This window comes from Carcharhinus amblyrhynchos, chromosome 10 (genome assembly GCF_965287045.1).
Source record: "Carcharhinus amblyrhynchos chromosome 10, sCarAmb.v2.hapA, whole genome shotgun sequence".
NCBI classification, from domain to species: Eukaryota; Metazoa; Chordata; class Chondrichthyes; order Carcharhiniformes; family Carcharhinidae; genus Carcharhinus; species Carcharhinus amblyrhynchos.
The window spans coordinates 95,061,974-95,077,948 of record NC_137333.1 but is presented as its reverse complement, the minus strand read 5'-3'; the positions used below and the strand labels follow the sequence as shown (position 1 = coordinate 95,077,948).

General features: G+C 45.9%; 1 protein-coding gene across 1 annotated transcript in view; it reads right to left on the bottom strand.

Moving 5' to 3' along the window:
• The window catches only part of LOC145349434 (SH2 domain-containing protein 1A-like), a 66,723-nt gene that overhangs the window by 28,288 nt on the left and 22,460 nt on the right, over window positions 1–15,975 (bottom strand). The gene's annotated exons all lie outside the window — the stretch shown is intronic.

Here is a 15,975-nt window from a genome sequence, read left to right as displayed (position 1 = left end):
ATTTCAAGAAGTTAGATATAGCTTCAGGGGCTAAAAGGATCAAGGGACATGGGGGGAAGGCAGATCAGGATATTGAATTTGATGATCAGCCATGATCAAAATGAGTGGTGGAGTAGGCTTCAAGGGTCGAATGGCCTACCCCAGCTTCAATTTTCTATATTTCTCTGACTGTCTGCGTGGAGTCTGCACATTCTCCCCATGTCAGCATGGGTTTCCTCCGGGTGGTTTGGTTTCCTTCCACAGTCCAAAGATGTGCGTGTTAGATGGATTAGCCATAGTAAATCTGTAGGGTTATGGGGATAGGGCAAGGGGTGGGCCTGGGTAAGATGCTCCATCGAAAATTTGATGCAGACTTGATGGGCTGAATGGCCTCTTCTGCACTGCAGGGATTCTATGATTCTATGGAGGTACGCTGGACCAGCCTAGGGTGACTTAGCCTCCATATGTTCTCTATTGGGGGTTGGGAGGGTGGTGGAAACAGGATGGCAGAGAGACTGCATTCCTCTGTTCACTGCCTCCATTCACTGTGGTGTAACATTAGGACCTTGGTGACTAGGGAAATCAATGGGAGATGCCCACTTCCCAGGATCCAAAGGTCACTCTGAGAGCAGGCAAATTTTCACAGGGCAATATTTACATCTTCAATGAGTAAGCTTATGATCTCACAATGAGTCAAAAATTCAGAATGACTCACTTGAAAGGGAAACAAAGCATGCTATCACAATTTACAGCCTTTCATTCTAATTGGAACTGTGGGTGGGAATATTTCCAGTGTAAATTATTGTGAGGTCGTGAAAACATTGTTTATTATTTCAACCAGTTATGAGGGGAAAAGCCAGGTTTTGTTTTCCATTTGCAATGCACAAATGCTGAAGTTCCACTGCAGAAGGTGTGCATCATATTGTTCCTGTAAAATATATTCTGTCAATTACAAATCTAATAGCCCTCTGAACATTAAGATGCGTCATGGCGGTACAATGTTTACCACTGGACCTTTGCGTGTTGAAGGAACTGGATGGTGTAGTGGGGGGGGGGGGGGGTGCGGCTGTTGTGGGTGCGTGTGGACCATGCAGAAGTCCATTGACCTCAGGCAGGATTTTCCGCTTTTGGGATGAGTGTACCTGGAAAATCTCATCCTCTGTGCAAAGTTGGCACATTCTCCTCATGTCTGCATGGGTTTCCTTTGGTGGTTGGTGACTAGTGGAGTGCCACAGGGATCGGTGCTGGGGCCTCAACTATTTACCATTTATATAGATGATCTGGAGGAGGGGGCTGAGTGTAGGGTGTCGAAATTTGCTGATGACTCAAAGATCAGTGGAAAATCAAATTGTGCGGAGGGTGTGGAAAGTCTGCAGAGGGATCTAGATAGGCTGAGCGAGTGGGCAAGGACCTGGCAGATGGAGTGCAATGTTAGCAAGTGTGAGGTTATCCACTTTGGCAGGAATAATAGTAGGAGGGATTACGATTTAAAGGGCGAAAAGCTGCAGCAGGCGACGGTGCAGAGGGACCTGGGGGTCCTTGTGCATGAGTCACAAAAACCCAGTCTGCAGGTGCAGCAGGTGGTCAGGAAGGCGAATGGGATGCTGGCCTTTATAGCGAGAGGGATAGAATATAAAAGTAGGGAGGTCTTGCTGCAACCGTACAGGGCACTGGTGAGGCCGCAGCTGGAGTACTGTGTGCAGTTTTGGTCGCTGCACTTGCACAAGGATATTTTGGCCTTGGAGGGAGTGCAAAAGAGGTTCACTAGGCTGATACTGGAGATGAGGGGGTTGAAGTATGAAGAGAGGCTGAATACACTGGGTTTGTACTCGTTGGAGTTTAGAAGGATAAGGGGGGATCTTATAGAGACGTATAAGATAATGAAGGGGTTGGATAGGGTAGAGGTAGAGAGATTCCTCCCACTCAGAAAGGACAGCAGGACTAGAGGGCACAGCCTCAAGATAAGGAGGGTGCAGTTTAGAATGGAGTTGAGGAGGAACTTCTTCACTCAAAGGGTGGTGAATCTCTGGAATTCTCTGCCCGTTGAAGTGGTGGAGGCTACCTCGCTAAATATATTTAAGACACGGGTAGATAGGTTTTTGGTAGGCAAGGAAATTAAGGGTTTTGGGGAGAAAGCGGGAAAGTGGAACTGATCCACTTCAGATCAGCCATGATCTTATTGAATGGCGGGGCAGGCTCAAAGGGCTAGATGACCTACTCCTGCTCCTATTTCTTATGTTTATGTTCTTATGTTGCTCCGGTTTCCTCCCACACTCCAAAGATGTGCAGGTTAGATAGATTGGCCATGCTAAATTTTCCCTCGGTGTCCAAAAGGTGTGCAGGTTAAATGGGTTGGCCATGTTAAATTGCCCCTTAGTGTCCAAAGATGTGTAGGTTAGATGGATTAGCCATGGTAAATGTGTGGGGATACAGGGATAGGTCAGGGGACAGCCTGGATAAGGTACTCTGTCAGAGAGTCGGTGCAGATTTGATGGACTGAATGGTCTCTTCTGCACTGTAGGGATTCCATTCGATGATTACGCAACTGCATTTGAAGGTTAAGGGGATAAAATGGGCCTTGGAAGTTAAGGCAAATTGAGATATAGTGAATCATAGCCCCAAAGGGGACTGTTGATTTGCTATTGCTCAATATTCAATACAATGCAAAACTAATTTCACCCTCTTAATCTTTAAAAATAATTACATGTTCTTCTCATGGACAAATGGGCAATTGTACTAACTTTGGGATACAAAGCCATGTGGGGCAGAAGGACCCGAACTCACATTGCTGAGGTATCTGGTTTCACTGAGGGCAGATGTTACCTTTAGTTTGCTGGTGTAGGGAGAGAAAGAAAATAATCGACCAGTGATACCGTTCTTGACCATTGTCAAGTGATGATAATTGCGTAGGCTATCTTGAACATTAAGTGATGCCAGGGACAATCTTGGACCACTCACCATTCCCCGCCCCTCCAACTCGATTTTCAAGTTTGCTGATGACACGAGTGTAGTAGGTCAGATCTCAAACAATCACAAGACAGGAATAAGATAGAGAACCCAGTGAATTGGTGCAACGACAAAAATCTTTCCTTTAATGTCAGTAAAATGAAGGAGTTAGTCACCAAATTCAGGAAGTGTAGTGGAGGACATGCCCATGTCTACATCAATAGTGAAGTGGAAATGGGTGAGAGCGTCAAGTTTTCAGATGTCCAGATCACCAACAACCTGTCCTGGTCCTTCCATGCCAATGCTATAGTTAAGAAAGCTCACCAATGCCTCTACTCTACCAGCAGGCTAAGGAAATGCGGCATGTCCACTACAACTTTTACCAAGTTTTACAGATGCACCATAGAAAGTATTCTTTCTTGTCGTATCATAGCTTGGTGTGGCTCCTACTCTGTCCAAGACCACAAGAAACTACAAAGGGTCATGATCGAAGCCCAACCTGTCACTCAAACTGGCCTCTCATTCATTAACTCTGTCTATACATCCTGCTGCCTAGGAAGCAGCCAGCATAACAAACAGAAAGCAAAGAGTGGAGGTAAATGGGTGTTTTTCTGGTTGGCAGTCAGTGACTAGTGATGTGCCTCGGGATCAGTGTTGGGACCACAATTGTTTATGATTTACATAGATGATTTAGAGTTGGGGACCAAGTGTAGTGTGTCAAAATTCACAGATGACACTAAGATGGGTGGCAAAACAAAGTGTGCAGAGGATACTGAAAGTCTGCGAAGAGATATAGATAATCTAAGTCAGTGGACGAGGGTCTGGCAAATGGAGTACAATTTTGGTAAGTATGAGGGCATCAATTTTGGTAGAAATAACAGCAAAATGGCCTATTATTTAAATGATAAAATATTGCAGCATCAGGGACACCTGGGTGTCCTTGTGCAGGAATCAAAAGGAGTTGGTTTGCAGGTGCAGCAGGAAATTAAGAAGGCAAATTGAATTTTGTCCTTCATTGCTACAGGGATGGAGTTTAAAAACAGCGAGGTTATGTTGCAGCTGTATAAGGTGCTGGTGAGGCCACACCTGGAGCACTGTGAACAGTTTTGGTCTCCTTACTTAAGTAAGGATATACTCATTTAGAGTATTGTGCGCAGTTCTGGTCGCCGCACTATAAGAAAGATGTAGAAGCTATTGAGAGGGTACAGAGGAGATTTACAAGGATGTTGCCTGGACTGGGAGGCATGCCTTATGAAGTTAGGTTGAGGGAGCTGGGACTTTTTTCCCTGGAGAGACGAAGGTTGAGAGGCGACCTGATAGAAGTTTACAAAATGTTGAGAGGAATAGATAGGGTGGACTCTCAGAGGCTATTTCCCCGGGTTGAAATGGTCGCTACGAGAGGACACAGATTTAAGGTGCAAGGAGGGAAGTTCAGAAGTGATGTTAGGGGTAAGTTTTTCACTCAGAGGGTGGTGAGTGAATGGAATCGGCTGCCATCAGTGGTGGTGGAGGCGAACTCGCTGGGGTCTTTTAAAAGACTTCTGGATGAGTATATGGGGTTTAATGAGATTGAGGGTTATAGATAGGTCTGTAGGTTGGTAGGTGTTGATGTGATCGGCGCAACTCGTGGGCCGAAGGGCCTGTTTGTGCTGTAGTGTTCTATGTTCTATGTTCTATACTGGCACTGGAGGGGGTCAGAGAAGATTCACTAGGTTGATTCTGGAGTTGAGAGAGTTGGCTTATTAGGAGAGACTAAGTAGACTGGAGCTATACTCATTGGAATTCAGAAGAATGAGGGAAGATCTTATAGAAACTTGTAAGTTTATGAATGGAATAGATAAGATAGAAGCAGGGAAGTTGTTTCCACTGGCGGGTGAAACTAGAACTAGGGGGCATGGCCTCAAAATAAGGGGAAGCAGATTTAGGACTGGGTTGAGGAGGAACTTCTCCACACAAAGGGTTGTGAATCTGTGGAATTCCCTGCCCAGTGAAGCAGTCGAGGCTACCTCATTGAATGTTTTTAAGGCAAGGATAGATAAATTTTTGAACAGTAAAGGAATTAAGGGTTAAGGTGAGCAGGTGGGTGAGTGGAGCTGAGTCCACAAAAAGATCAGCCATGATCATACTAAATGGTGGAGCAGCTTGAGGGGCCAGATCGCCTACTCCTGCTCCTAGGTCTTATGTTCTTATAATCAAGGACCCCACGCACCCTAGACATTCTCTCTCTTCCACCTTCTTCCATCGGGAAAAAGATATGTTGGTTGGATGGAATGACCAGGGGAGGTCACATGTTTTTTTATTCACTTGTGGGATACTATTGAAACAAATGGCCTGATTCTCCCATTGTGACCCGCAGCGTTTCTGGCGGGTGGATTGGGAGTTGTGCGTGTCGGCCATTTCACAGGTTCCCCACGAATGTTGATGGCCCGCGCGCATCTCCCAACTGGAAGAAAATGGCACCGCCAGGAACATGCAGAAAACCGGCGGGAGGAGAGGTAAGTCATTTACATATATTTTAAGTGTATTTTAAATGTGATTATCGGGCCCGGCACGGGGATTAGAGTGGTTCCCCACATTCGGAGAATTAGCGGGACACCCTGCCAGAGTGAAGGGGCGGGGGGGGGGGGGGGGGCAGTCGGGGCTCCCCCAGTGGATCAGGTGGTGGGGTGCGGTGCCCCCTGGCACTGTCCAAGGGGCAAAGTGCCCGTGCCCAGGGCACACCTTGGCACTGCCCACCAGGCATCAGGCAGTGCCAAGGATGCAGGGCTTATTGTGGGCAAAGTCTAGGGCTGATTGTTGGAGTTGGCGGGAGGGGAGGGGGGGTTCCGCTGCCACTCTGCCTTGGGATCAGTCAGTGCTGGAAAGGAGCCAGTGATCGGGATGGGCTGGGGGTGGGAGAGCTGGGTGGGGGGGAGAGGGGAGCGCAGCAGTTGTGGTTTCCTGGGGGGGGCCTCCTTCCCGGGGAGGGTCTGACTCTGGGGGAGTCAGCGGGGTGGGCGTCTGTTGGGGTGAGGGGGGTGGGGGGATCGCCGTTGTCGGTGGGGCAGGGGGGTGGGCTGGACATCAGGGCTGCTCTGCGGTTGAGAGGGGGAGAGTCAGGGCTGGATGGGAATTGTGGGAGTCTCGATCGGGTCATGGGGGGTGCTGGAGGGGCAGCACTGCTGGGAGGCCACCAATCGAGCTGGCAAGCAAATAGGAAGACTGGCAGATCGGGACCACTGTACACGTGCAGAGCTCCAGAACCGTCTGGCGCGAACTGGTCCTGTCCCCTCGAGTTTTTAATGATATTCACGATTGTGACCTCTGCATTGCACAGAGTGCAGAGATTCAGGTCTGAATCTGCACTGCAAAAACAGTCGTGATCGTGGGAATTTTCCCACCAATTCAGCACTTTTGGGAGAATTGCTCCATAGTTTCTATATTTCTATATATCTTTGCTGTGCAGATGAAGGATGTAGACTATGGTTAGATAAAACTGAGCTGGTAACAGCGATGTCACTGCAATCTAGCAAAGAGTCATCAACTTCTTTGAAGGTGAGGAGCACATCTAAGACTGAGTGAGAGATGAATATATGGAGCTGAGACCAAGAGATAGAACATCCATTTCAATGGATTATGTTCCATTGAGCCGTCGCAGTGCACCAAACCCAGGTGCAGTGCTTGGTTTATTTGCAACTTCACCAAAAACGTTTTCCCCTATTGTTTATTTGCCCAGTTTAGCTCTGAATGCAAACCCCTCAACAACATATGTTCTGAAAACAACATTGATTGCAGCTACTAAAAGCGGGCCATTATGCAAATACTCTCCTGATGTGGAGACTGCAAACTCACCTACACATAATCAAAAGAAACCACTAAAAAATCTCAAAATAAAAAGGAGAAAATGATCCAAACAGTCAACAGTGAGCGCTAGCTTCCTGTTGTCAGATATTATAAATATAACATCAACTGATGGGCTGATAAGATCAGCAACACTCTCATTTGAGTTTGCTGAGGAGTTATTAATAGTTGGGGAAAATTACTCTGCTCTGCTTTTAGAATTGTTTCTTCCTTTCTTTATTTCAAGTTTATTTATTTCTTAGTGTCACAAGTAGGCTTACATTAACGCTGCAATGAAGTTACTGTGAAAATCCCCTAGTCGCCACACTCCGGCGCCTGTTCGGATACACTGAGGGAGAATTTAGCACAGCTAATTCACTGAACCAGAACATCTTTCAGACTGGGGTGGAAACCGGAGCACCCTGAGGAAACCCACGCAGACACGCTGAGAACGCGTATACTCTGCACAGACAGTGACGGGAGTCGAACCCAGGACTCTGGCGTTGCGAGGCAGCAGTGCTAACCACTGTGCCACTGTTCTGCCCCCTGCGTTGAAGGCAGCGAACCTTCCCAGAATTTGGTTATCTGGACACCATGGGCCAGGAGATCAGAGTGGGCAAGATGTTAAACATTAGGATCTGTGGGCTATTGTGCCGGTAGTGGGGGACCAGGGTGGGGAACCCTATCTCAAATCCTCCTTTTCTGTATAAAATGTCAACGCCATTCATCACCAGTTATTTTTTACACCAACTCTTATTTAATACCACCTCCTGCTTGTTTCTTCAGCCAGTGTTAAGTGGGTTTAAGGAGTCATGTGCCACACAAGGGGGTGGTTGGGAAGGGGAGCTGCACTTGATTGATGTGAGGATTTAGCTTTCCGTTGGCCCATGGGCCTGTCTATCAATCAAACACCCCCCACCCCCTCCCCATGGGATTGGTTGGGTTGGTGCGGGCAGAAGTATCCCAGCACTGAATATACAACACGAGGCATTGGGAAGGCAAAATGTAACCAGGAATCTACAAATCTGCTTATACCTCCTTCTGGCTTTAACTGCTTTGTCTCGGCCAAGAATTCAAATGTGTAAATTCTCAAATTTAAAACGGGCAAATTTCTTTCTCAATAGTTCCATGGTCATTGGTAGATTCTTAATTCCAGATATTTTTTATTAAATTCAAATGCCACAATCTGTTGTGGAGGAATTCGAACCCAGGTCCACCACAACATTAGTTGTCTTTCTAGAAAAACTACAGCACAAACAGGCCCTTCAGCCCACAAGTTGCACCAAACATGTCCCTACCTACTAGGCATACCTATAACCCTCTATCTTACTAAGTTGCATGTACTTGTCCAAAAGTCTCTTTAAAGACCCTATCAAACCCACCTCCACCACCACTGCAGGTAGCCGACTCCGTGCAGCCACCACCCTCTGAGTGAAAAACTGACCCCTGACATCTCCTCTCTACCGACTCCCCACCACCTTAAACCTGTGTCCTCTTGTGGCAGCCATTTCAGCCCTGGGAAAAAGCCTCTGAGAGTCCACTCGATCAATACCTCTCAACATCTTATACACCTCTATCAGGTCACCTCTCTGGATTAATAGCGATAATACTATTTGGCCATTGTCTCCCCAAATCTGCTGCTCCATTCACACAATGTTTAGCGTATTTCAAGTAATTTAGTTGTGTTTTGAGGGGATAGGTTTTTTTAATTAGCATTTGGGCAACACAGTGCATTTTAAGTGATCCTACCCACCCAGCTTCCTCACTAGGTAACCACTGACTGGGATTGTATGGACTTCAATTCAAAACCTGTATCTTTGAAAGCCCTCATTGGAACGCTTCCCAAAACTAAATAAAAACAGCTTCATTTTCTAAAGGAGATGAATAACTGATCCCTGGGCGATTGTTGCCGTTCTTTGCCATGCTTTGTGCTGTGGGAGCATTTGATTGGACCCAGACCATTGGTTAATGATTAAAAGTTCACCTCATTCCCTTTTGAAGCTGTGTCACAGTTAGAGAATTTCTACCATGTGTAATTTATCCAATAAAGCATCCATTAGACACTTTGTGGTGGAAAGTTCAGCTCAGGGTTGGATAGGATACTGAGATTGCCATTTGGTTCAGGTTGAGACAGTGATTAGGGAGCGGGATGCAATGATGCTGTTTCATCAGACCTAGCTGGAGGAGATTACATCTCAGTTAAGACTGGATCTCAGAGCAGGCCACCTATGGATGGGTGGCCTGCTCTGAGTGGATATGAAGTGGATGCAGTGAGAGGGTAGAGGTGAGTGAACTCAATTAACATACATGTGGAAACTAGCATGTATACAGGTGGAAAGTGGAGGTGTGTCAGAGAGGTTCTGGCTATGATCAAATAGGTAAGAATGGGACCAAGTGAGGGAAACCCCACTGAGCTGGATGGCAGTGAAAGCAACATACAAGAGGGATGGAATGGTGGCATCAGATCAAACATTGCAGGGAGGTCGAGATTCAACACCAAGGAGCTTGGCACCATCCAGGGCAAAGCAGCCCGCTTGACTGGCACTACAACCACAAACATCCATTCCCTCCACCACCCACACTCAGTAGCAGCAGTGTGTACTGTGTACTACTTGGAGTACTGTGAGCAGTTCTGGTCACCTCACTACAGGAAGGACGTGGAAGCTATTGAGAGGGAGCAGAGGAGATTTACAAGGATGTTGCCTGGATTGGGAGGCATGCCTTATGAAGATAGGTCGAGGGAGCTAGGGCTCTTCTCCCTGGAGAGACGAAGGTCGAGAGGCGGCCTGATAGAGGTTTATAAAATGTTGAGAGGAATAGATAGGGTGGATTCTCGGAGGCTATTTCCCAGGGCTGAAATGGTCGCTCCGAGAGGACACAGGTTTAAGGTGCTGGGAAGCAAGTACAGAGGAGATGTTAGGGGAAAGTTTTTCACTCAGAGGGTGGTGAGTGAGTGGAATAGGCTGCTGTCAATGGTGGTTGAGGCAAACTCGCTGGGGTCTTTTAAAAGACTTCTGGATGGGTATATGGGATTTAATGGGATTGGGAGTTACAGATAGTTCTATGGCTTAGTAGGTATGGATGTGATCAGTGCAACTTGTGGGCTGAAGGGCCTGTTTGTGCTGTAGTGTTCTATGTTCCATGTTCTATGAAACCCCACTGAGCTAGATGGCAGTGAAAGCGACATACAAGAGAGATGGAATGGTGGCATCAGATCAAACATTGCAGGGAGGTCGAGATTCAACACCAAGGAGCTTGGCACCATCCAGGACAAAGTAGCCCGCTTGATTGGCACCACAACCACAAACATCCATTCCCTCCACCACCCACACTCAGTAACAGCAGTGTGTACAATCTACAAGATGCACTGCAGCAATTTACCAAAGATTCTTGGCAGCACCTTCCAAATCCACCACCCCTTCCACCCAGAAGGGACAAGGGCAGCAGATACATGGGAACACCACCATCTGCAAGCTCCCCTCACCATCCTGACTTGGAAATATATCGCCGTTCCTTCGCAGTCGCTGGGTCAAAATCTTGGAATTGCCTCCCTAACGGCATTGTGGATCCATGCACAGGCACATGGACTGCAGCGATTCAAGAAGACAGCTCACCACCACCTTCTCAAGGGTAACTAGGGATGGGCAATAAATGCTGACCAGCCAGCGATGCCCATGTCCCACAAATGAATGACAACAAAGATGATGCAGCCCAGCTACAGAGGACAGCAGTGTGACTTGGTTAGGAGCTGTTTCAACGCATTGGCAGTGGCAGAGTCAGAATTAGAGAGATTCAAGAACAGACTTGGAGGAAAGCTGGATACTGGAGACTACAAAACATGTTCAGGGGGAAAGGATGCAGGAGGAGAGAGAGTGATTGTTCGCAAGGATGGAGGGACTGAGAGTTGTTTCCTTTAGGGGAGGAGGTTTGAACTTGGAAGGGACAGTACCTGAAGTAGAGAACTTTATAAACCATTTCAGCTAGCTAGGAAAGGAAATTGGGTAGTCAGCGGTTTAACAGAAGTGGAAAAGGTCAAGAAGTTATTCCACATCTATTGAAAACATTGGATCATCCCACCTGGAGCATTGTGTTCAGTTGTGAGCAGCACACTTCAGGAAGGATGTGAAGATTTTGGAGGGGATATAACAGAGATTTACTAAATGGTTCCAGGGACGAGGGATTACACTGACAGAAGCCGGGCTTGTTCTCCTTAGAGCAGAAAGTCTAACAGGAGATAAATATATTTGAAATCATGAAACGGTTAGATAGAGAAAATAAAGAGAAACCATTTCCCTGAAGGACTAAGAGCCAGAAGACACAAAGACAAAAGAAATGAGACAACATGAGGAAAAGCATCTTGCAACGAATGGTTGCAGTGCTCCATCAGATACAGAAATGCAAACAAGTTCAATAGCAGCTTTCAAAAAGGAATTGGATAAGTATTTGGAAGGAGAATGAAATACAGGGATATGGGGAGGAGTGGGACTAATTGGTTTACTCTTTGAAAGAGCCTGCCCAGACTCAATGGGTCAAATGACCTCCTTCTGAATCATGCTGTTCTATCCACTTTTTAGATACCATGATGCAATAGCTCTTTTTGTGTGGAAGAGTGGTTCCTGGTTCAAAATTATAAAGGTTAAATTTTACAAAAGACAGATGGATTCCTCAACTATCAACATCCTGGGGCAGGTTACCATTAACCAGGAATTGAACTGGATGAACCATATAAATACTGTGGCTAAAAGAGTAGGTCAGACTTTGGGAATTCCATGGTGCGTAGCTCACTTCCTGACTCCCTAAAGCCTGTCCACCATCAAAAAGGCACAAATCAGAAGTGTGCTTTCTGTGCTAACTGATTCTAAAGAAGGGATTTAAAGCTTATTTATTACTATCACAAGTAGGCTTACATTAACATTGCAATGAAGTTACTATGAAAATCCCCCAGTTGCCACACTCCCACTCCTGTTCAGGTACATTGAGGGAGAATTTAGCTTGGCCAATACACCCAACCAACACATCTTTCAAAGAACAAAGAAAATTACAGCACAGGAACAGGCGCTTTGGCCCTCCAAGCCTGCACCGACCATGCTGCCTGACTTAACTAAAACCCGCTACCCTTCCAGGGACCATAGCCCTCTATTCCCATCCTATTCATGTATTTGTCAAGTCGCCCCTGAAAACTCACTATCGTATCTGCTTCCACTACCTCCCCTGGCAGCAAGTTCCAGGCACCCACCACCCTCTGCGTAAAAAACTTGCCTTGTACAACTTGCCCCTCGCATCTTATACCCTCTGATAATTGACTCTTCCACCCTGGGAAAAAGCTTCTGACTATCCATTTTGTCCATGCCCCTCATAATCTTGTAGACTTCTATCACATTGCCCCTCAAACTCCGTCATTCCAGTGAGAACAAACCAAGTTTCTCCAACCTCTCCTCCTAGCTAATGCTCTCTATACCTGGTACATTTTTCTGTATCCTCTCCAAAGCCCCCACATCCTTCTGGTAGTGTGGCAACCAGAATTGAACATTATATTCCAAGTGCGGCCAAACTAAGGTTCTATAAAGCTGCAACATGACTTCCCACTTTTAAAACTCAATAACCCTGCTGATGAAGGCAAGCATGCCATACGCCCTCTTGGCTTCAGATTGTGGGAAGAAACCGGAGCACCCAAAGGAAGCCCACGCAGACAAGGGGAGAGCATCCATACAGGCACTGACCCAAGCCAGGAATTGAACCCAGATCCCTGGCACTGTGAGGCAGCAGTGCTAACCGCTGATTTATGTCTCTGTGGGGATACTGCTAAATTGCAATAATAGAGATAGCTAGAGACCCCCTTGAACCACTGGGGACCTGACAGCTGAGGCAGTCTGTCACATTTGATGCAGCCGTGCAAACCACGTGTTGCTTCACGTCAATGCAAAACTGTTGCATTACTGTATCCATGGATGCAAGGAGAGTTTCAGCAGGTGAGTCTCACAGACACCTGCCCAGTTAGGCGGGCAGGGTTAAAATGGTCTTTCGTCAGCAATGCTTGTGCTGCCTATTTGTGACCACAATCATTCATCATCTTGAATCCTCATTCCCATCAGCATGTACTCGATGGGCCGAAGGGTCTTTTCTGCGCTGCAAGACTCGATGTCTCTAAATACCAACAACCACTTGGCTCACCCTCACTACTTGTTTGTATCTAGTTGAGATTTCTGGCAAGTTTAAATAAATGGAGTTAATCGCAACAGAACTGTGTGAACAATGAGTTGGAGATGAGGTCGGACTTAGATTTTCAAAATATCAAACTGTAGCCATCAAGAGTTAATCACATAACACAAAGAGAAGTTATACCTGCTGGCAAATGGTTTTAACAGGTTTAAGCTCTTCTCTAGCGAGGCTGAATACCTGAAATAGATCTTTAAGATTCAGAAGAAGTATTGAATCTGCTACCACCACCATTCCACCGCCATTGCAGTGCATTCCAGATCAAAATAACTCACCGTGCAGTAACCTTTTTCCTCATTTCTACACTAGATTCTTCATCAGTTATCTTAAATCTCTGGTTACTGATCCTCCTGCAGGTGGAAAGAGCTTCTCATCAAAACAATTTTGAACATCCCGATTAAGACTAAGTCTTCTCCACTCACAAGAATAATAACATTAGTTTCCCTCATCTCACGTGACTGAAGGACCTCATCCCAGGTACCATGTTGCTAAATCTCCTCTGTACCCTCTCGAAGGCCTTGACGTCCTTTTCTTACTTGTGGGGCATGGGAGTTGCTGGCTGGCCATCATTTATTGCCCATCCCTAGTTGGCCGAGAATAGTTGAAAGTTTACCACATTGCTGTGGATCTGGAGTCACATATAGGCCAGACCAGGTAAGGATGGTAAATTTCCTTCCCTAAAATGAACCAGATGGGTTTTCCTGACAATCAACAATAGTTTCATTGTCATCAGAAGATTTTTAATTCCAGATTTTTTTAATTTGAATTCAAATTTCACTATCTACTGTGGCGAGTTTCGAACCCAGAACAGTAGCTGAGTTTCTGGATTAAGAGCCTAGCAATAAGACCATTCGGCCATTGCCTCCCCATACTGACTCAAGAACAGTTTCTTCCCTGCTGCCATCAGACTTTTGAATGGACCTACCCCATGTTAAGTTGATCTTTCTCTACACCCTCACTATGACTGTAACATAATGTTCTGCACCCTCTCCTTTTCTTCTCTATGAATGGTATGCTTTGTCTGTATAATGCAAGAAACAACACTTTTCACTGTATACTAATACATAAGACAATAATAAATCAAATCAAATCGCGATTGGAAAAGGTATACCCTGCAATTAGTGAGACCACACCTGGAGTACTGTGTAGAGTTTTGGTGATCTTATCTGAGGAAGGACGTCTTATCCAAAGAAGGAGTACAACAAAGGTTTACCAGGCTTATTCCTCGGATGGTAAGTCTGTCATATTTGGAGAGACTAAATCGGTTGGGGTTATATTTATACCACTCAGCCATCGCCTCCCCTTGCTGGAGTGTGGTGCCCATAATTGGACACAATCCTCTTGCTGAGGACTAGCCAGTGATTTATGAACATTCATCGTAACTTCCTTGATTTTGAGCTCCATAAATACAAGCATAGGCCTGGATTTATAAAGCCTTGCATCCCTTCTTCACAACTTGTCTTGTTATCTTCAAAGATTTGCATATGTGAATCCCCAGGTCGCTCCTTCACCTACTTTTTGTCTTTCCACTGGTCAAAAGTCATAGAAAGAAACGGTACAATTATATTAATGAGCTTGCAGTGTGTTCTAACTGATCCATCACGAGCATAAGAGCCTCATTTGTGTCCTAAAGCTTTATATCAAATAAATGAAAATTACAATATGTCATTACAGAGTTCGACGCTCTTTTGTGGCCGTTTGTTCTCTTTTTATTCCCTTTGAACATTTTATTCTTGTGCTCATCAAAGTGTAAAATAGCAGCGATGAGAATGAAACTCTTTATTTTTCAACATCGAGTTTCAGCTAGATTCAGGGCATAGACTAAGGTACAGCTAGACTCAACACCATCAAAGTTTATAAAGTGCAAGAGAGATGAAGAGATTAATCAAGACATCCAGTCAATGGCCACAAGCTTAGGTTTGCAAAGTCTGAAGACTTTGGAGACTGGAAAGTCATTGAGTACAAAACTAGCCTTCCAAAGGGTAAGATGCATGGTGGCAAGGGTTCGATTCCCAGTTTGGGTCACTGTCTGTGTGGAGTCTGCACGTTACCTGCATGGATTTCCTCCAGGTGCTCTGGTTTCCCCTCACGATCCGGTTATGTACATTGGTCATGCTAAATTCTCTCTCAATGTGCCCGAACAGGTGCCGGACTGTGGCAGCTAGGCTATTTTCACAGTAATATCATTGCAGTGTTAATGTAAGCCTACTTGTGGCACTAATAAAATCAACTTATAAAGCAATGCCAGTAAAGTACTAATGTAGCATATTAAACATGTGTCCAAGTCCTATCTCCTCCATGATTTAGAATTTCTAGGCATGTAACACAGGGGCTTCCGTGCACCATCCAGGATGACACTGCGAGGTGGGTTTGTGGTTGAAAGGTGAAGTGGTTGCAGTGTTTCTGCCTCCAGAAATCTCAGGAAATGGAACCAGCCTCATGGTGTGTATAAATGAACCATTCTCTATAAGCCTCTTACACGGCGACTGGGATTAGGCAGCTGTCTATACGCAAGTCTTGAACTTGGACATCTGGAAAGTCAATATGGTGGCACACTGCAAACTATCTTAAGTAAGTTTTTCCATCCAGCTGAGAGTGGATGTCCATCATTTAGCTGATGAGGAAGCCTCGATCTTGAGGGAAAACTGCTGGAAGGTAGGCAGGATTCGATTCGATGTTGTTCACATTGCCTTGTTGCCAGTGAGAAAGGAGAATTTAGCACTCAGCCAAAACTCCATTCATTGCAGGATGACCAGAGAATCCCAGCCATGGGCAAGGTCGAAGGTTTCTGCTGATAGTTTCTGAGATCTATACTCATGAACCAGGGTTTGTTGCCTGCTAATCCTGGGCTGCAGAGAGGCAATCAGTTCTCACTGAATCTCTCAATCGAAATTTTGAAGTGGGACAGATACAACTCCCATTAGGGGCAGTGCGGTGGCACAGTGGTTAGGACTGCTGCCTCACAACGCCAGGGACCCGGGTTCAATTCCGGTCTTGGGTCACTGTCTGTGTGGA